Below are 20,487 nucleotides of genomic sequence, written 5' to 3'. Positions count from 1 at the left end.
CTAAGTCTGTAACAGCCACTAATGAGAAAAGAATGACACTCGTCAAATTTACAAAGTCAAAATATAAAATGTCAGAATTTATAGAATGTAAGAGAGTCTTTACTTGGATTTTTTAAGGCTGGCAAATACTCGTAGGTTTGTGCTGAAACACTCTGATTTCATTTCTTGTTTGGTTTATTCTGTTTACATGTTAAATGCCTAGAGGTTTGTAGAGAATTATTCCTATCTTGATTGCTTCACTTTATCATGGTGACTATGTTTCAAAAGTATTTTGATGCCTGAGTAACACATTAGGATGGCCCGAGCTCATAGAATTGAAATATAGAACCCTACGGTTTAGAATGAGGTCATTCAGCCCATTGTGTTTCTGCCAGCTTTTTTAAAGAGTTGTTCCATTTAGTCCTCACCCCAGCTTGCCAACACCCTCACCCCAACAACAAACCTTGCAAATTAGACCCTTACAAGCACGTTTTCAATTGCCTTTGCAAAGCTCCCGTAACATCTAATTTTTTCACCCTTTCAGGAAGCATGTTGACAAAAGGCACTATAAAAATGCAAGTTCTTTCTTTTACTTCACCATTGGTAGCTAAACCCTAAATCAGAATGCCAATATCTGTCAGTGTCAGCAGCTTGAGATAAATGTGAATTGACTGAAATATTGATCGCAATCTTACATGCGGCCTCTGAGACTCTATGGAATACACCTGAGTCAATGACAAAGATAAAAAGGTTGGATATTTCTGTGCTGGAGAATACAAGTCAGGTTCTGGTGGGATTGACTCTTTATCCTAGTATACGCCTGACTAAAGGTCACACATAGATCCAACCAAGTATAATATCAACAGCAAAAACACCTTGCCTTTCTGTAACGCCAGTCATGAGTGCACTATCCAGGTATAACAGTGACTACAGTTCAAAACTAAGTAATCGGCTGCAAACTGCTTTAGGATATTTAGAGGTTGTGAATGTATAATGAATTACTGTTCTTTTTGGCATCAATTTGAGCTGCAGAAGCAAAACCTCAGTGAACATTCTAAAAGGTCAAGGGTACAAGGAGGTTCAGGGGTGCTACGTTTACTGGGCATGAGAATACGGGCAAATCACGTTGTGGGGCTTGGCACCTGGAGGCTTTATACTACTCACCTGTCATGCCCTCCTGAGACTGGAGGGGACACCTTCTGGCCATTGGCTTCCTGTGTTAATTCTGTCCATGGCTTCCTAGGTTGTAAAGGTTGTCCTCTTCCTCCCGACCTTGAGCGAGGTGCCTCACCACAGCCTCTCCTATCCTGCAGCAAGAACTTCAGGTAAAAGTGAAATAGCTGTGGAGCAGCCTTGTTTGGTCTCTTAATTCAGTAGTGCTGTAGCATAAGAATCCAGATGTTAGTGAGGCCTCAGAACTCTAGCTATGGCCTCCTCAACCAGAAATACTTCCATTGTCATAAATGGATGCAGCATCCACACCCCACCCTCATCAGACCTCTGTCCCTTCAAACAACCCTCTCCCACCTGACAGAGTGAGTTAGGTTACTGACCCCAAAATTGGTCCTTTTTATTTTTGGTTTGGGACTAAAATAAGAAGATTGAGCCAAATGTTTCCAAGCCTTACTGTGCAAAATTCGAGTTTTCACTCCAAATTTCTATGAAGTGACCATAATCAATGGTGATGTGTGTGCAACTGGGTTAGGGATAACGCTGATGGGCAGATGGGCCCGTTTCTTGATCACCTCTCAAAACTGGGAAAGGGTATGATACTCATTGACTAGATAGGTTTACTGAAACAGAATGGCCACTTTCTCAGTTACAAAACTGAAGGGAAGCCAGTGCCTGCAAGACTGTGCTTCAATGCAGGTTAGCACGCTCAGTATAGAAGGTCTGAAAATCTTACATAGATTTTCATACATACAAAATCAGACGTGGCATTATCAAGATGCAGCACCTTAGAAATTCGGGCATGCTCATTATTGGCTGCATGGAGGCACCAGGATTTAGAAATATCTTTCATCAACTTATTCAGTCATGTAACGACACGCCATTGGAGTAGGTGGGACTTGAACCCAGTCCCCCTGGCTCAGAGTTATGTACACTACCACTGTGCCACAAGAATCTCTAACCTGTGGTGAAAAATCACTGTGACTCAGGCTCAATCTGAGGTTTGTGCAGCCACAATGCCAAGTACTGACAGTATATCATGATTGTGACACAGAACAGTTGCTAAGGGATCAGTGTTTATAAGCTGGGGCTGAATGATGAGGTTTGACACTGCACCAGTACTGGGCCTCAGATTTCATTGCAATGGAATGGTGAAGAGGAAACCAACCAAGATTGGTCAAATCGGTTTGATCAAAATCCTGGAATTCCCTCCCTGATGCCATCGTGGGTCTACCTACAGCACACAAGCTGCGGTGATTCAAGAAGGCAGCTCACCACTACCTTCTCAAGGGCAACTAGGGGCTGGCAATAAATGTTGGCCCAGCCAACAACACCCACATTCCATGAATGAATTAACCAAAATGAATCGCAGCAGACCTCAAAGATTTAATGCCAGAGTAGGTTATGATTGGGAATAGGGAATCATGGAGAGGTAGGGTGGAACCTTTGGGGGCGGGGAAGGGTGTGTTTAGATGACAGAAAAGTGAACCCTTCCCCCACGTTTCTGCTCCCCCCATGGGTTTCGCCTTCCACCCCTGTTCCCAGCCCTGACCCCACCTCTTCACCAGGCCCTACATACATGGCCCAACTGAAACCTCCACACTCCTGCAACCTACCTCCCAATCTGGCTCTAGTCATGATCATTGTCGACTAGATGCAGTCCCAGTAATAGCCACTTCTCTTGGTGGCGCTGTTGAGACTAGGGAACTCTGTGAACGTGTAAAATCCTGCTCAGGGTTGTCATGGTCTGTCCAGTAATGCTTGGAGAGCACGAAAGTGACAGTCTGCTTTCTTTAAATGTGTACAGAATGCTCCTCCCAGCTCTAAATTCAGTGTTTCTTTTATCACTTGTGGGATGTGAGCATTACTGACTGTGCCAGCATTTATTGCCTGTACCAGGTTACCCTTGATAAGATGGTGGTGAGCTGCCTTCTTGAACCACTGCAGTCTATGGTGCTGTAGGTAGACCCACAATGCTGTTAGGGAGGCAATTCCAGGATTTTAACCTAGTGACAGTGAAGGAGCAGCTATATATTTTCCAACTCAGGATGGTGAGTGGCTTGGAGGAGAAGTTGCACATGGAGGTGTTCCCATGTAACTACTGCCCTGTCCTTCTGGATGGAAGTGGTCCTGGGTTTGAAAAATGCTGTCTAAGGATCTTTGGTGACTTTCTATAGTGCAACTATAGGTTGTACACGCTGCTGCTACTAAGCATCAGAGGTGGATGTTTGTGGATGTATTGCTAATCAAATGGGCTGCATTGTCCTGGAGGGTGTCAGGCTTCTTGAATGTTATTCCCTGGAAGACCAGCAAGTTTTGGAGAGATCGTAGAATCATAGAATGCCTACAGTGTGGAAACGAGCCATTCAGCCCATCGAATCCACCTCGTCACAGATATTTATTTTGATTATTTTATTCTCTCCCTGGGAGAGGTCATAGATTATTCATCCTTGCTCTTATTAAGGGGAGAGAATTTCAAATACAGATTCTATTGATGGCTGCCAGCTTTGAAATTTGCCATCCGGGGGTGGGGGGGTGCTGGGCAGCCTGGGGATCTGCACAGCTACATCTACAGAATGCAGAGTCCTGAATCCTATCAAAGATCCAGGAGAATGTGGTCCTATGGACAGGAAAGGGTCATGCTGTGCATGAAACAATTAATACATTCCCCACCTGTTCTCGGCTGTCACTTTAAAACACTAGCTGCAAAAATACTGTGGAACAAATGACAAAGGGACGCCCCCAGCAGCTGAGTAAAATCATAACAGGACATGTGGGAAGGCTCTTAAAGGTCAGTCCATTGACAAGAAAACAACTGTGCTCTGAAAGCAAAAGAGGGAAAAAAAAGTTCACCAGTGGATAATCCAGGAGACTTGACACCACAGCAGGTCCCTGTGAATTCAAGCATATCCACTTTCTGCCAAAACACTCAAGCATTAGACCAAAGGAGGAAACCACATTTTCCATGAATGTTTGTCCACTGGCAAAAATGGGAGAAAACAAAAATGGATAAGATGAAGCATTATTCCCCCCTCCCCAACAAAAAAAAAATGATTGGGACAGTATGTCCTTTCAGATCTGGCAAGAGTTTCAAAATATATTGTCACAGAAACATGTTTCTATTGCAAAATGGCCATTTACTGTTGGACAAATCATTCCCAACTATATTAAACAATTATTTTGAATAACTGCCTGAACATGCATTTATGTATGTTCTTCCTGGTTAATACCAGCAGCAAATATAATTTTAAAAATGGGAGCTTTTTTTAAAAAATCCATTCACAGGATAAGGGTGTTGCTGGCCAGGCAGCATTTATTGCCCAGAGGGCAGTTAAGATTTGACCACATTGCTAAAGGGAGAAAACATTGGCGTCATTAAGCCCTTCTTTTCAGCTTTTGAAAAAATCTTCAGAATGTTTCATGTACAAGAATTATTTTAATTTTAGAGTCACTATTATGTCACTAAAAGAAGCACCCATTGATCAGGGTACAGAAAAATTGCTAAAGATTACAAACAATAACAAGGGTGGATGATCTACAGTCTGCTGCCAGGGACACAAAATGAAATAAACATCTGCTCATAACTTGCTCATCTTCCAGTGCAAAAGGTTCTCCGTGACTGAATGCTGCAGGCATTTGTGACATTCCAAGGTTCCAGGACGATGTGCTGAGGGATGTACTAAAGCTGAGGGCAGCTGCCACAAAGATACAATAGGGAAAAGCCACTGTCAAAGGCCCTTCACCCATAATACATAGGCTGCACACTGTGAAAGAAACCCTCGGGCTATATGTTTGACTTATGTTCATTATAGAAGTAAAGCAGGAGAATTAATATATTTTTCTGAATGTTTTACATGTGTAATGAACATTGTAAATATTGCCTGCAATTATAAATGCAATGAGGAATGTGAAGTGTTATCGAAACTGATTTGCTTCATACTTTTTGTAATGTCGACTTTGAATTGTCATGTAATGCACTTCCATAAATATGACGAAAAAGTATAACTTTGGGGAAAAAATATGAATGACAGATTAATCTGTTTTTGGTGGTGCAGATTAATAGATTATGCAGGACACCTGTGCCTGATGGAACTCTTAAAAGTGCACTTGAACCCCAAGGACAAGCAGATGGAGCTTCAGTTTAATGTCTCATTGTGAGGATAATTGTCATCTAGAACACAATTGTTTGGAAACAGTGACAGAGACACTTCTAGAAATAAATTGGACTGCTCAAAGAAAATCACCTTTTCTGCTCTTCATCACCATCCAGTTTTCTTGATTGAATGGGGAATGGGGAGTGGCTGTTATGGGAGTTCAGGACTTTGCGAGAATAGGTGTTAAACGCTTCATTGCAGAGATAAGTGGTTTAATCTTTGTTGCAGATGGTTGTTTGTTTTAGGATGCCTTAAAACTAGTCTAACTCAATGACATTCAGGAATTTTTCAGGCATATATTAGTATCCTATATTGACAGACAAGGCGTATACTTTGCTTTGAGAAGCTGTATAATGCAATGGCCTGTCAAATACTGAGAACAGTTTCTATGGCTGCTCGCTTAGCAACATCATAATGCAATCAAACTGTGTTAATGTTTTCACTGCACATAGTATCCAGAGGGCTCTGTCCTTCACTATGGCCAATGCAGGTGAAAATGATGGCTTGTACAAAATAAACATATTTAAAGGCTGTGACATAATTATTGGCTTGGATTGTATCCCAGACCACAACATCAACTGCTCTTTGTAGTTATCATTCTGAACCGAGGGATTGTCTCCCTGTTTTTAGTACAGTATCAGGGTTTACTCGGCGATAGGAGTTTAAGAAGAGAGGGGGCACCACCATCAGAGACAGAGCAAAAAAGCACATCAGGAGAGAGACGCTTAAAAGAGAATGATAGATCCGCAACATTTCCACATTTCCAACAGTATAGAAACAGTGTGCAATGGTATGGTCAGGGAAAAGGCAGGAAAATGGCAATTAGTCACCATGCTCATTGGAAAGCCAACATAAACGTGATGGCTTGAATGGTCTCCTTCTGTCCTGTTACAATTATGTGATTCAGAGCATGTGACCAAAAAGGAAAATCGAGATGTGGGAGAAGAGCAGGTTATCTAAACTAAGGAATTTCAAATAAAGTAACTATACAAATATTAAGCATTTATAATAATTAACAGCTAATTAACAACCCCAGTTAACAAATGGGGCAGCATGGTGGCTCAGTGGTTAACACTGCTGCCTCACAGCGCCAGGGACCAGGGTTCAGTTCCAGCTTCTGGCAAATGCCTGTGTAGCGTCTGCACATGCTCCCTGTGTCTGCGTGGGTTTCCCCCTACAGTCCAAAGATGAGTAGGTTAGGTGGATTGGCCATTGCTAAATTGTCCTTAGGGTTACAGGGATTGGGTAAGGTGGTGGGTCTGGGTGGGATGCTCTTCAGAGGGTTGGTGTGGATTTGATGGGCTGAATGGCCTGCTTCCACACTGTAGGGATTCTATGAACTGAGCAGCTCATGTGTGCTACACTAAGTTTATATTTTTAAGTAAAATTTATTACTACTGGTGAAGTGTGTTAAGTATTAAAGTGCTAGTATTTAGAAGAATGTAAAGTCTGTACTATTGTTAATTGTCTAGTCACCGACTGGGACTTCGAACAAAGTGGTTAAGGTTAATTCCAATGCTAAGTAAATAATTGAATAAAATAATTATGTAGTTAATTAAAGCACAATCAGGATGGCAGGGCAGGTGATTGTTGTGATTACGAATTGTTTGAGCTCCTGGGTTCCGCTACCATGCGAAGCAGACACGTCTGCAATAAATGTCTGAAACTTGGACAGCTTTAGCTTAGCGTTTATAAACTGGGGGTGAACAGCAGACACTGAAATTTCAGGGACTGGGAAAGATACCTGGATATTTTGTACCAGGAGGAGGTCACACCCCTTAGGAGATGGTCCCCTAATTGGGTCACTGCTCAAGGAAAAGAGTGTGTAATTGTGAGTGAGGCAGTTATGGCCACCCAGAGGGCAGTAATTGTCATAGGAACAGGAGTAAGCCATTTAGCCCCTTAAGCCTGTTCTGCCATTCAATGAAATCATGGCTGATTTATGGCCTAGCTCCATACACCTACCTTTGCCTCATATCCTCTAATAAATTTGCTTAACAAAAATTAATTAATCTCAGATTTAAAACTAACAAATGATCTAGCATCAACTGCTGCCAGTGGGAGAGAGTTCCAAATCTCTTCCGTCCTTTGTGAGTAGAAGTGTTTCCTAACACCTCTCCTGAACTATCTGGCCCTAATTTTTAGACTGTGGTCCCTAGCTCTAGAGTCCCCAAATAGTGGAAATAGTTTACCTTTATCAATTCTGTCTTTTCCCGTTAATATCTTGAAGACTTCGATCAGATCATCCATTAACTTTTTACATTCTAGGGAAAACATGCCTAATTTATATTTGTATTAATTTGTAAATCTCTCCTCATAACTTTATTCCTGAAGTCCAGGTATCATTCTTGTAAACCTGCATTGTACTCCCTCCAAGGTCAATATTTCCTTCCAACCAGATTGAGGATTTTTCAGGTATTTTTGGATGAGATTCAGAGCTGTATGGTGGATGAGCTAACTGACCGTGCATCTGTGATGCAGGAAGCCATTCAATGGGGGGAGCAAAGAGGAATGGAATAGTAGGGGACTGTGTAATGAGGGCGATTGACACTGTTCTCTGTCGCAAAAAAAGTGAGAATCCAGAAGGTTGTGCTGTCTGCCTGGTGTTTGGATTGAAATGGAATCATGGACAAATGTCTGTCCTAGGCTGCTGAAGTCATGTCAGGTTGTGGAAATCTGCTCAAGGCTGGAAACGAAGTTGCAGTGGGAGTGGGAAGATCTGGTCATCGTGGCATATGTAGGTTCTAACGAGAAAGGCAGGGCAATGAAAGAGATTCTGCCTCGTCAGTATAAGGAGCTAGGCATTCAATAAGAATCAGAACATCAAGGATGATGATCTCTAGATTTTTACCTGAACTATGTGTAAATTAGCATTGGGCACATCAGGTTAAAGAAATGTGTGCTTGGTTCAAACACTGGTTGTTGTCTCCAGTAGACTTCAGTTCATGGGGCACTAATTTGATTTGAATTGATTTATTATTGTCACATGTACCTCAGTACAGTGAAAAATTTTGTCTTGCGTGCAGTAGAGGCAGATCATAACATAAAAGGTCATAGGGTGATTGAACAGGACAAGGAATACAAAGTTACAGCTACAAAGACAGTTCACAAAAAGCAAGATCAACATTAGATTTGAAATTTGAGAGGTCCATTCAGAACTCTAATAACAGCAGGGAAGAAGCTGTTCTTGAAACTGTTAGTACATGTGTTTAAGCTTTTGTATCTTTTGCCTGACAGATGAGATTGAAAGAGATTATAACCAAGATTGGAGAGGTCTTTCATAATGTTGGCTGCCTTTCTGAGGCATCAAAGTGTAGATGCAGTCTATGCCTGGGAGGTTGGCTCGCGTGATGGTCTGAGCTGTGTTCACAACTTTCTGTAGTTTCTTATAGTCCTGGGTAGAGCGTTTGCCATATCAAGCTGCCATGCATTCCGACAGAATGCTTTCTATGGTGCATCTATAAAAGTTGGTGAGGGTCCTTATGCACATGCCGAATTTCCTTTAGCCTCCTAAGGAAGAAGAGGCATTGTTGTGCCTTCTTGACCATCATGTCGACGTGGGTGGTCCAGGTAAGATTGTTGGTGATCATCATGCCTAGGAACATGATGCTGTCAACCATCTCCACCTCAGCTCTATTGACTGTGCCCTTCTCCTTGCTTCCTGAGGCTCTTGACTGGCTCGCTGAGCTGGCTTGTTTTTATTCAGACGTTTCATCACTGTGCTAGGTAATATCAACAGTGAGGCCTCCTATGAAGCGTTGTTGTTCTATTCTGCTTGGAATTTATACTGCCTGGTCTGTTATGGTGAGTAGTGTCATTTCTGGTTTTGTTCTGCATGGGTTTTTTATGGGGTCCAATTCTATATGTTTGCTGTTTGCCTTACGAGTTGAGAACCATTCCTCTAGCATTTCTTTAGATCAGCTCTTTGGTTCTGCTGCTACCGAGGAAGAGATTGTTATCTTTACACCCCGTCACCAAGCACTTTATCTCTTTCATGTATTCTGTTTTGCCATTTATTTGATATCTGGAATACAAGAGTGCTGTCATCAGCGAACTTGGATTTGGAGTTGGGATAAAATTTGGCCACGCAGTCATGAGTGTAGAGGGAGTACAGCAGGGGGCTGAGTATGTATCCTTGCGGGGCGGGGCACCAGTGTTGAGGACTGTCTGGAGGAGGTGCTGATTCTCACTGGTTGCGATCTGTGGGTCAGGAAGTTGAGGATCCAGTTGCAGAGGGTGGGGCAGAGACCTTGGTCTCAGAATTTAGAGATTAGTCTGGTTGAAATCGGAGCTGTACTCAATAAGTAAAAGCCTGACATAGTATCCTTACTATCCAAATGTTCCAGGGATGAGTGTAGGGCTGGGGAGATGGCATCTGCCGTGGACCTGTTGTGCTGGTAGGCAAATTGCAAGAGATCGAGGCAGGCTGGGAGGCTAGAGTTGATACGAGCCATGACTAACCTCTCGAAGCACTTCACAGTAGTGGAGGTCAGAGCCACTGGGCCGTAGTCATTGAGGCAATTTGCATATGGTTTCTTTGGTACTGGAATGATGGTGGTCTTCCTGAAGCAGGTGGGGACTTCAGATTGTAGCTAGGAGAGGTTAAAGATAACAGCGAATACCTCCACCAGCTGGTTTGCACAGGATCTAAGTGCTTGGCCGGGGACTCCATCTGGGCCAATCGCTTTCCGTGGGCTCACTCTCAAGAAGGTCGATCTGACATCTGCAGTGGTACAGGTGTATTCGAGGCTGTTGGGCCAGGTGACCCTGTTTCACTGGCCTTCTGTTCGAACCGAGCGTAAAAAGCATTGAGTCCTTCAATACTTTAGTCTGCTATTCTGTTCTGCTTCATTTTGTAGCTCGTTATGTCACATAGGCCTTACCACAGACGGTGGGTGTCTGTGTGTGTAGTCTGGGTCTCTAGCTTAGTTTGGTATTGCCTCTTGGCTTCTCAATGGCCTTGCGGAGGTCTTATTTGGATTCCCAATACAGGTCTGTTAATAAAAGATTGCATAAGTATAATAGAGAGGGGTGAGATAGTAGGAACTGCAGAGCCCTTCACAAGCTTCAAAATCTCCCCTCCCCCTACCGCATGCCAAAACCAGCCAAGCTCGTCCCCGCCTCCCTAACCTGTCCTTCCTCCCACCTATCCCCTCCTCCCACCTCAAGCCCCACCCCAATCTCCTACCTATTAACCTCATCCCGCCCCCTTGACCTGTCCGTCCTCCCTGGACTGACCTATCTCCTCCCTACCTCCCCACCTACACTCACCTTTACTGGCTCCATCCCCGCCTCTTTGACCTGTCTGTCTCCTCTCCACCTATCTTTTCCTCTGTCCATCTTCTATCCGCCTCCCCCTCCCTCCCTATTTATTTCAGAACCCCCTTCCCCTCCCTCATTTCTGAAGAAGGGTCTAGGCCCGAAACGTCAGCCTTCCTGCTCCTCTGATGCTGCTTGGCCTGCTGTGTTCATCTAGCTCTACACCTTGTTATCTCTTTATCATAGAGAGGGGTGACCTAAGTTCAGGAAACCAGGATAATTCTAAATCGGGAAGTAGAAGGGAGGAAGAACTCAAGAGTCAAGAATCACTAGGGATGTGGTACTGAGCACATTTTTGGAGCTGTGTGTTGCCAAGTTTTTAGTTTCCTAGAATTCCCTAGGTTCGGAGACAGTAACATGAGATTGCAAGATTATGAATGTAACTCCTTCATTCAAAAGGGAATGGAGAGAGAAAGCAAGAAACTAAAGGCCAGTCATCTTAACACCTGTCATAGAAAAATGGCAGAAGCCATTATTTAAGTTATGTAGGGTGTTTAAACAAGTTCAAGATAATAAGGCAGATTCTACATGGTTGGTAAAAGATAAATTATGTTGAAGCAATTTATTGGAGATCTTCAAGGAAATAATATATGCTGTGGATAAAGGCAAACCAGTAGCTGTACAATACTTAGATGTCCAGTAGGTATTTGATAAGATATCCTATCAAATATTATTGTGGGAAATACATGCACATGGTGTAAGGGTAAGATGTTATCATGGATAGAAGAAAACAGAAAGTAGGTATAAATGGGTCATTTTCTGGTTGGCAATATGTAACAAGTGTGCCACACGGGTCAGTGCTGGGGCCTCAACTTTATACAACATGTATATAATTGACTGGAATGAAGTAATCAGTGTGGTTGCTAAATTTGCTGATTAAACAAAGATAGGTAGGAAAGTAAGTTGTGAAGAGGAAATAAGGAGGCTAAAAAGGGACATAAACAGGTTTAATGAACTGTCAGTGGGCAAAGATCTGGCAAATGGGGTAATGTGGGAAGATGTGAAATCGTCCATTTTACAAACATATGAATTAAGAGCCGAAGTAGGTAATTTGGTCATTTCAGTTTGCTGCATTCACTAAAATCATGGCTGAGCTGTTTTGTGTTTCAAGTTCCATATTCCCATCTACCAGCAATAGCCTTTTATTCTCCTGCCTATCATTAGTCTATTTGGTTCCAACTTAAAACTATTCAATGACCTTGCTTCCAGCCGCCACAGAGAGTTCCAAAGTTTGCACGCCCTCTTCATCCTGTTGCAGTGCGCCCCCCTCTCCCCGCTTGAACCTCCTAACTTCCTCTTTTTCCCCTTAGTCTCTGTGGAAAGAACTAATTGAATGACTGGCCCTCCCTCTTTAGCAACCTAACTGGACAGCCCTGGGTGAGAAGTGTCCATCATCCCAACTGTGTTAGCCCAAGCAACCCCTGCACCCTCCCACCCCAGACTGGCAGGTATGGAGCCACAGGACTGACTATGACCCATTCCCAAGACTGCAGAAGCATGGACCTCTGACAGAAAACACCTTGAATGTTTGCCTGACCGTGGCCAATCCTCTGCACTGCTAAGGGAGACTACACTTGACTTACTGTGCTAGAGCTCGCTGACCAGTGGGTGCCTCCATGGGCTTTGGTGAGGACTACTCCAGTAAGACTTTGAGACAATGCTGCCTGCATTTGGTGAATCAGTGTAGGTGTCAGACTGACATAGCACGCTGCCATACAGCAAGACACACACCCTCTTGACTGAGGGCTGCTGACCAGCAAGGTAAGCTGCCTGGTTGTGTGACTGCACTAACTGGCACAGCAAGGCAAGGAATGGATGCTGACCGCCTGTAGGTAGGTGCTAAGTTTGCAGTCACCAAGAGGGGCAGAAAACAGCCTTGAGATGCCATGTGGTCCAATCGTGAGCTGGGTGTCTGCTAGTTTGCAGCAGCCTTTCAATGCTAGGTGCATCCTGCAAACAGCCATCCAGACCAGCTTGCAATCACATCAGAGAGATGTCTTGATGGTTGTAAGGTGTTGGCATGTCAGATGCTAATGTCCATGATGCTGTCTGGTACTTACCAGCATGTAGATCCTTTTCGAGCAAGCAATGGGCTGGAGTCGCCAAGTACTCTCTCTGATTTCCATTTGTTGAGATTTCTCAACATCGACCTTGCCTGCATAACTTTGGTAAAATAGGAAGCTGAATGTTAATGAGGTGAGTTGGACTGTTAACAAGGTATTTAACAAGCAATTATCTTTCTTAATTGGCAGCTCACTGTTGCCATGTGAGAAACTTGCAATACGACTTGTCAAAAGCATAAAAGATAGAGAGGGATGCTCCCAAGGATGAGATCGGTTTTGCCTCCTTTGGTGCCTAGGGCCACGTCCTTTGATTCTGCCACATTTTGAGCCAACGCCTACATTAATCAGACTCGTAAGTGTCTGCCCCACGTACTTGGTGCCACTAACTGTTTAAGTGGTTGAATTAACTGATGTTGTGTTGAAAAAAATACTCAATAATATTTAAGATCATTGACAGAAATTGTATAAAAACATATCAAAATTAATTGGAGTTATTTGCGAGATTTGAGACTCACTAGGTACATAAAAAGAATATTTTTTTTTCTCTCTGAGGAATGGGATGCTCATAACAGACAGAGAAGGTAAGGACTCCTTCCTGAAAGCTTTCACAAATTGGAAGTGTTAGCTTTAAGTGCTGAATGCTTCCTTGTCAGTTCCTCCCTCGCCCCAAACCCAGGGCCACACTGGAATCAATGTCAAGGCTTCTGGTTCCTTGACTCAGATGGGATATGGTATTTTGGGCTGCTCCTTAATTCCACACGGAGTAAATAATGCAACCAGACGCTTAAGTTGAATGACTTGACAGGTGCTGTAAGGGTCCCTGAGAGCTGTTCCTTCTCAATGCAACATGCACAGCACTTCATCATTATGTTGCCAGGACAACAGTGCTCCCACGCACACTGAATGCTAGGTCGCCAATTCACCAGAATGTCACAGTTGATCTTTTGCTCTGGTAGGTCCTCAGTGTCACAAATTTAACTGGCAATAGTTCAAAATGTATCATATCTTTTTTTTTAAGGGAAAGCAGGTATTTTATAAACAGAAAGTCATTTTAGGGTCATAGTGAACATGACTTTTATTCAACATGATATTTGACCTACATCAAATATACTTGTGACTCCATCACTTAAACTTTATTCAATTGGTTCACCCATGCAGTAAATATGTGGAATTTTTCCATAAATATAAAGCTGCAGCTGAAAATTCAATCATTTTAAGAAAGGATTATGAAACCAATTATGTATCCTATCTTTATGCTGTTCTGTGTTGTTATGCTTGGCTTCATTTATTTTAAAAAAGACTTTAATGTTTTGCATTTTGCAAAGAAAACGAGTAATTCAGAACCAGATGTGTGTTCATCTGGAATTCACTTGCCTTCTACTTTCAAGGGTCTGTTTACTTATGGATATAATAGTGGAAGGGTTACATACAAATGCTTTAATAAAATCATTATCTATTTCACACAATGATTTTCGTTGCTAAACCTTTTACAGATTTTCTCAGAAACACATGAGGGGGAAGAGTCAAAAGCCTTACTGAAAATAATTATTCATATTTTGAGGTCATTTCTTAGCAAGGATATCAACCGCATAAGGTGGGTGAGGGTTCACAGGTTAATTCCCTCTCCAGGATTTTTTTTAAAAAATGGACCTTTCTATAAGGAAGGAAGAAATTGAATCAGGAAGTCACATTTGCCAATTCAGCACCTTCATGCGAAAACCTCCCCATCCACCACCATGATAAAGATCAAATTAATCCACCCCTGGCTGTGTGACGGCTTCAGAGGCGCAATTGTGTTTGGTACCTGACAGCTTTTGCCAAGGGGTGATTACATTCGATTAAGCTGACTGTTGCTATGTCATTGCGGGGGGAAAAAAAGCCGCTGAGAGTCTTTGACATGAGATTGAAGGTGGCAGCAATTTACTCAGGCAGAAACCCAGTCAGTAGGCACGGCAGGGCTCTCTAATCTCCTCAATGTTTCTTAGATTATTCCAAAGACCAGCCAAGGAATTGAAATAGCGGCTGACAACAGCTTTCAAATAACCTGACCCCTTGGCAATGGAAATGACTTCAAAAATTACCTCATTTTACAGCTTAGCAAAAAATAAATTCTTCAATAATACATTAAGAAATCAAACCAACTAGCTGTGCAACAGAACCCTGTCATGTGATGGCTATCTTAGTTCAGCATGTTTCACAAAGCCTGTCTAGTTACTTGGTGGACCAGTTCAAGGTTGCTAATTGATTTAAGTATTCTGCGTGTGAGTATTGTGAGGATGTGTTCTTCTACTTCACTTCACACGTTCACTGCTCTATCAGAACAGACAGTACAATAGAGGCTCTGCCAATGGACAATTGGCAGAATAACTGCAAAAACCCAACTCAATTCCTCTTTAGTAACCTTGAATGATGAAAAGAGAATCACAGTGTGGAAGATGCTGGCAGGCAGAAACTGTACAGCACCAAATGATGCTGCAGCAAGCTGATACTGCTCAGGCAGGCTGTTAAATTCATAATTTCATTTAAAGCCTTAACAAAAGCAGTTGTCATCAAAGGTGAATTGTCAGTAGGCTATGGGGGGGTTGTTTTCCACATATGATTATAGATAGCTGGCGGTCATAAAACTGTACCTCGATTGAGTGTCTACAATGAGATTGCAAAGTGTCAGTGCCCAAGCTGCTCTGTGGAATTTGAGCATCCAAAAAAAAATTACATGCTTAATGTCAATGTCAGCTGACTGCTAGTACACTTCTTATTTTGCCGAGCTAACAGCTGTATTTATAGATAGAAAGTACCTTGGAGGTTGGATGGGAATCCTGCGGAATATTTTGACTGATCAGTAGCCTATAAACTCACAGGGGATACACTGTTACTGTCAATTCTAGCCTGCTGTGCAACACCAATTTCCCTTTACCCACATCTTGATGTGTCTTTACATGATATGGTGTTTATATTTGTCTGATTAAGGTAAAATCACCATAGTCTTACCAGACAGTGTGGTTAAGAATGCGTTTAGCATGCTTGCCTTCATTGCTCAGACCTTTTGAGTATAGCAGTTGGGATGTCATGTTGAGGATGTACAGAGTCAGAAGTCACGTGACACCAGTTTATAGTCCAACAGGTGTATTTGAAATTGCAAGCTTTCAGAGCGCTGCTCCTTTGTCAGGTGATGCCTGACGAAGGAGCAGTGCTCTGAAAGCTTGCGATTTCAAATAAACCTGTTGGACTATAACCTGGTGTCGTGTGACTTCTGACTTTGTCCACCCCAGTCCAACACCGGCACCTCCACATTCAGGTTGTGTAGGACGTTGGGGAGGGCCTCATCTGGAGTATTGTATCCACTTCTGGTCGCCCTGTTATTGGAAGGATTTTATTGAGCTGGAAAACGTTCAGAACAGAACAGAATAGTAATCCAAAAAAAACTTCCTTTCACTTAAGCTATGGCAAGGGCACATGGGGATTGAGGGTCAAGGCCATAAAAAGCAGGTTAAACACAAATGCCTGAAAGTATTACCTTACAAGAAGGTGATGGCTAGTTGTCAGTAAGGGTGATGCCCAATACAGTAATAGGAAGGCATTTAAACAATAAAGGGAAAAGTTGGATAAAAATACCTTCTTCAGCCAAGTAGGCCATCCAAAGCACTTTACAGCTGATGAAGTACTTTTGAAATGTAGTCTGTGTTGCAGTGTAGCCAACTTGCTCACAGCAAAGTGCCACAAAGAGCAATGAGATAAGCTGTTTTAGTGACCCGGGTTAAGTGATAAATATTGGACAGGTTGCTGTCAGCCAGGGCTCTGTGTGACATTGAGAATCACAACTTACATCCACCTGAGAAAGTAAACAGTACTTTGGGTCAACTTCCAATCTTAAAAAATCGCACCTGTCTCAGCAAGGCACTGTCTCAGAAATGTTGGCCTCATTTCTGTGCTTAAACCTCAGACGGTGAAACGTAAGCTCACAATATTCTGGCTAAGAGGTAATCACTTGAGCATCCAATCTGTGACTAACACCCAAGTAAACCTATTGTTCTGGTGTGAACAGCAGAATAAATATAAAACACTTGAATGCTGATTTTTCTCCATCTGGTAACTCAAACAATCAGACCATCAACTGGAAGATATGATGTTAATGCAAGGAGATACAAGAAAAACACCACTATATGATTCCCACAGAGAATCATTCTGCAGGAAAAACCAACTTGGTTGGCAGTTATTTTATTCCCAGGTTGCAATTGCATGTTTTCATTCATACATTCATTCATGGGGTGTGGGTGTCTTTGGTTGGGTCAGCATTTATTGCCTTCCCTATTCGCTCTTGAGGAGTTGGCGATGAGCTGCCTTCTTGAAACGTTGCTATCCGTTTGTTCCGGATAGACTCTCAGTGCCAACAGATAGGCAGTTCCAGGATTGTGACCCAACAACACTGAAGGGATGGTGATGTATTTCCAAGTAAGTGGCTTGGAGGGGGACCTGCAGGCGGTGGTGCTCCCATGCATCTGCTGACCTTGTCTTTCTAGATGGAAGCGGTTGGGGGTTTGGAATGTGCTGTGGAAGGAATCTTGGTAAAGCGTGAAATGTAGGCCAGGATGCCACAAAAGCTGGTGGCAAGATCTGAAGGGAGATTTTGAGGAAGGCAGTCAATTAACAGGTTGCCTTTGTGAGCCCCATCTGATTAAGAATCAGTAGGATGCTCTCTTGCACAGAAATATCAGCAGCTCCACTGTCCGAGGTCCAGGCTAAGAGGCTGCCTCAAGATAGAGACATCTTCTAAAGAATTTTCAGCCTTAAGACTAAACTGTGGCTACAACTAGCCAGATCAGCATTAGAAAGGGCGAGCTCCACCTAAACATGGCCTGTGGCAATCACTGCTGCTGGAGGGGGATTAAATTGAATGAGGTATCAGTGTCTCCCTGGTCTGACACCAGAAGCCTACCTCCATTTATCAGCAGGGCTTTGGTCTCAACAATGGCTTGAGTACCACCTAGAAAACTCCAGACAGTTTCTGATCCCCTCAAAGAGTCATTTGTTTGACCTAATTATCTACTTCTGTTTGCGGGTAACAGTCATCACGACCTCACCCTACTGTCACTCTTCACTGGGCTAGTGCACTGGAAATCATGCCCCACTATCCTGGATTCATCACAAAAGTTAAAGATTTTAGCATAAGTACACAAAATTACCTGATTTTCAGACCCGGATTGATTTGAAAGCAAGGATCGGGTTTCTATACTTAACAAGAATGACTATTAAAATAATTAGATTTTAAGCTACAGGTAAACATTTATAAACTCTCGGCACATAACACTATTAATTAAAACTCTAATCCTATTATGAACTTGCCCTTCTACATGTAGACAAACAGATATACAGACAGGGACAAACACAAGGCCAGAGGGGAAAAAATTTAGAAAGCCAGTTCATCAGTCTTTGTTCACTAACTCTGGCGTTGTATCTTGCTGATCCAAAGTTTCCTCCTGGCTTCTCTTTTTCAAATGCTTCCTCTGGTTTGCAAAAAGTACAGGGTGGCTGTTTCACTTGTAAAATGTCTCTGATTTATCATGGAAAGTCACAGCTTACAGCAACTGGTGAAGGAAAGATGAATTGTATATTTCTTGAGGTTTAAAGAGAATTTTTGCTGCAGAGAGATGCTGATGGAGATGAGAACCCTTCTCTGTAATTTGTTTCCAGCCCTAAGCTATCAATTACCAGTGAACCAAGCATATCTTGTTGCTACCCACCTGCATCTGCACACAACTCCTGTGCTCCAATTTACCTGCAACCTCTTCAGTTACACCTTGTTCAAAAAGCTTGCCATAGCTATCAGGTCACTTGCTTTTCAAAACATGCAGCCATTCTTTCAAAACACTGTTTTTTAAACAGTTCTTTCCTTTTTTCAGACCACAATTTTAAAAATAAATACAAAAATGAAAAGACATTGTCCTTACATAACAAACCTCCTGTCTCATACCTACCCAATGCAGCACCACTCAAACAACCTGAAGATGGGACCATGGAGTCAGACTGGCACATTGGCCAGCAGTGAGAATTTGTGGTCTCACTCACATCAATTCTCACCCTGTCAATCCAATGAAAATTCAATCCATTCTATCTGTTTCAGGCTATAAGGTCACAGACAAGCCATGCTGAGACCAGTTGAAAGTTTATTGTTTTTAGTAGATGGTCAAGTCTAGCTACAGGTCTGGTTGGAGTTACCAGTACTCCTTTTATGGAACCAGAGAACATTAACCACAAGTTCACATGGGTTACACCTTAAATGCGACAGGTATAAATGTATGTTGGATTTAATGGGGCAGAAATTGGACTTTATCACATTGTATATGTGTAAGATACATAATATCTCAATTTTAGAGATCAAAGTCCTGTAGAACACAAGAGTTGGAAAACATCTGACCTGCCTATATACAGAGATGGCTGAGATTGTTGTAAAGAGCAATTGGCAATGTTATCTAAATTACAGAAATGGGCCCCATTCACCAATATGAGGCTAACAATAGGACTCCCTGTTGGGACAGGATCTGCCTGTACAGTACCAATTCCAAAGCAAAGTCCGACAAAATTCCTCCCTAGTGTTCATCCTGGTATACATTGTGAAATCAAACATCGGTCAGCATAGTTTATGTTGTGGTTGTGTTCTCCAAAACCATTTGAAACATCTTGGGTAGATTCCCTGTTACCAATACTTCTAAGTGGTATCAGTCTTGGCATGGTGGCTCAGTAGTACACTGCTGCCTCACAGCACCAGGGATCTAGGTTCGATTCCAGCCTTGGGCAACTGCCTGGGTGGAGTTTGCATGTTCATTCCCCATGTCTGACTGGGTTTCTGCTGGGTGCTCTGGTTTCCTCTCCAAAGTTGTGCAAGTTAGTGCAATGGCCATGTTAGATTGCCCTGTAGTGTGCAGGCTAGGTGGATTAGCCTTTGTAAATGTGAGGTTATGGCGAAAGGGTAGGGGCTGGGTTTGGTTTGGATGCTCTTTGGAAGATTGATGCAGACTCAATGAGTCGAATGGCCTCTTTCCACAGTGTAGGGATTCTATGATTCTATTGAAACCATGTGGGGAAGGAAGCACACAGAAAGTCTTCAGCAGGAGGTTGGCTCAATCTTGATAAATGGTAAAGATTAATTACATAGTATTTAATAGCTATTTGCATTACATTTCAGATACCTGATAATCTTACAAGGGCCTACCAGACTCAATTTAAGAGCAAGTAAATATATTACTATTTGCAACATTGATCTTAGAATCAGAGATAGTAGGAACTGCAGATGCTGGAGAATCCGAGACAACAAGATGCAGAGCTGGATGAACACAGCAGGCCAAGCAGCATCATAGGAGCAGAAAGGCTGACGTTTCAGGCCTAGACCCTTCGTCAGAAATGGGGGAGGGGAAGGGGGTTCTGAAATAAATAGGGAGAGAGGGGGAGGAAGATGGATAGAGGAGAAGATAGGTGGAGAGGAGACGGATGGGTCAAAGAGGCGGGGATGGAGCCAGTAAAGGTGAGTGTAGGTGGGGAGGTAGGGAGGGGATAGGTCAGTCCAGGGAGGACGGACAGGTCGGGGGGCGGGATGAGGTTAGTCGGTAGGAGATTGGGGTGGGGCGTGAGGTGGGAGGAAGAACAGGTTAGGGAGGCAGGGACGAGCTGGACTGGTTTTGGGATCCGGTAGGGGGAGGGGAGATTTTGAAGCTTGTGAAATCCACATTGATACCATTGGGCTGCAGGGTTCCCAAGCGGAATATGAGTTGCTGTTCCTGCAACCTTCGGGTGGCATCGTTGTGGCACTG

The 20,487-nt window shown here is 43.0% G+C and overlaps 1 long non-coding RNA gene across 1 annotated transcript in view; it reads right to left on the bottom strand.

The window, feature by feature from the left end:
- Positions 1–9,739: 9,739 nt before the first annotated feature.
- LOC125486446 overlaps positions 9,740–20,487 on the bottom strand; it is an 18,424-nt gene continuing 7,676 nt past the window's right edge. The window contains exons 2-3 of the long non-coding RNA XR_007265101.1: positions 12,683–12,785; positions 9,740–10,297 (exon numbers count right to left, since the gene is read on the bottom strand). This is a non-coding gene — a long non-coding RNA (uncharacterized LOC125486446). The remainder of the gene's footprint in view (positions 10,298–12,682; positions 12,786–20,487) is intronic.

This window comes from Rhincodon typus, chromosome 29 (genome assembly GCF_021869965.1).
Source record: "Rhincodon typus isolate 14 chromosome 29, sRhiTyp1.1, whole genome shotgun sequence".
NCBI lineage: Eukaryota > Metazoa > Chordata > Chondrichthyes > Orectolobiformes > Rhincodontidae > Rhincodon > Rhincodon typus.
Note: the sequence above shows the minus strand (reverse complement) of the source record. Positions and strands in the feature narration are given on the sequence as shown.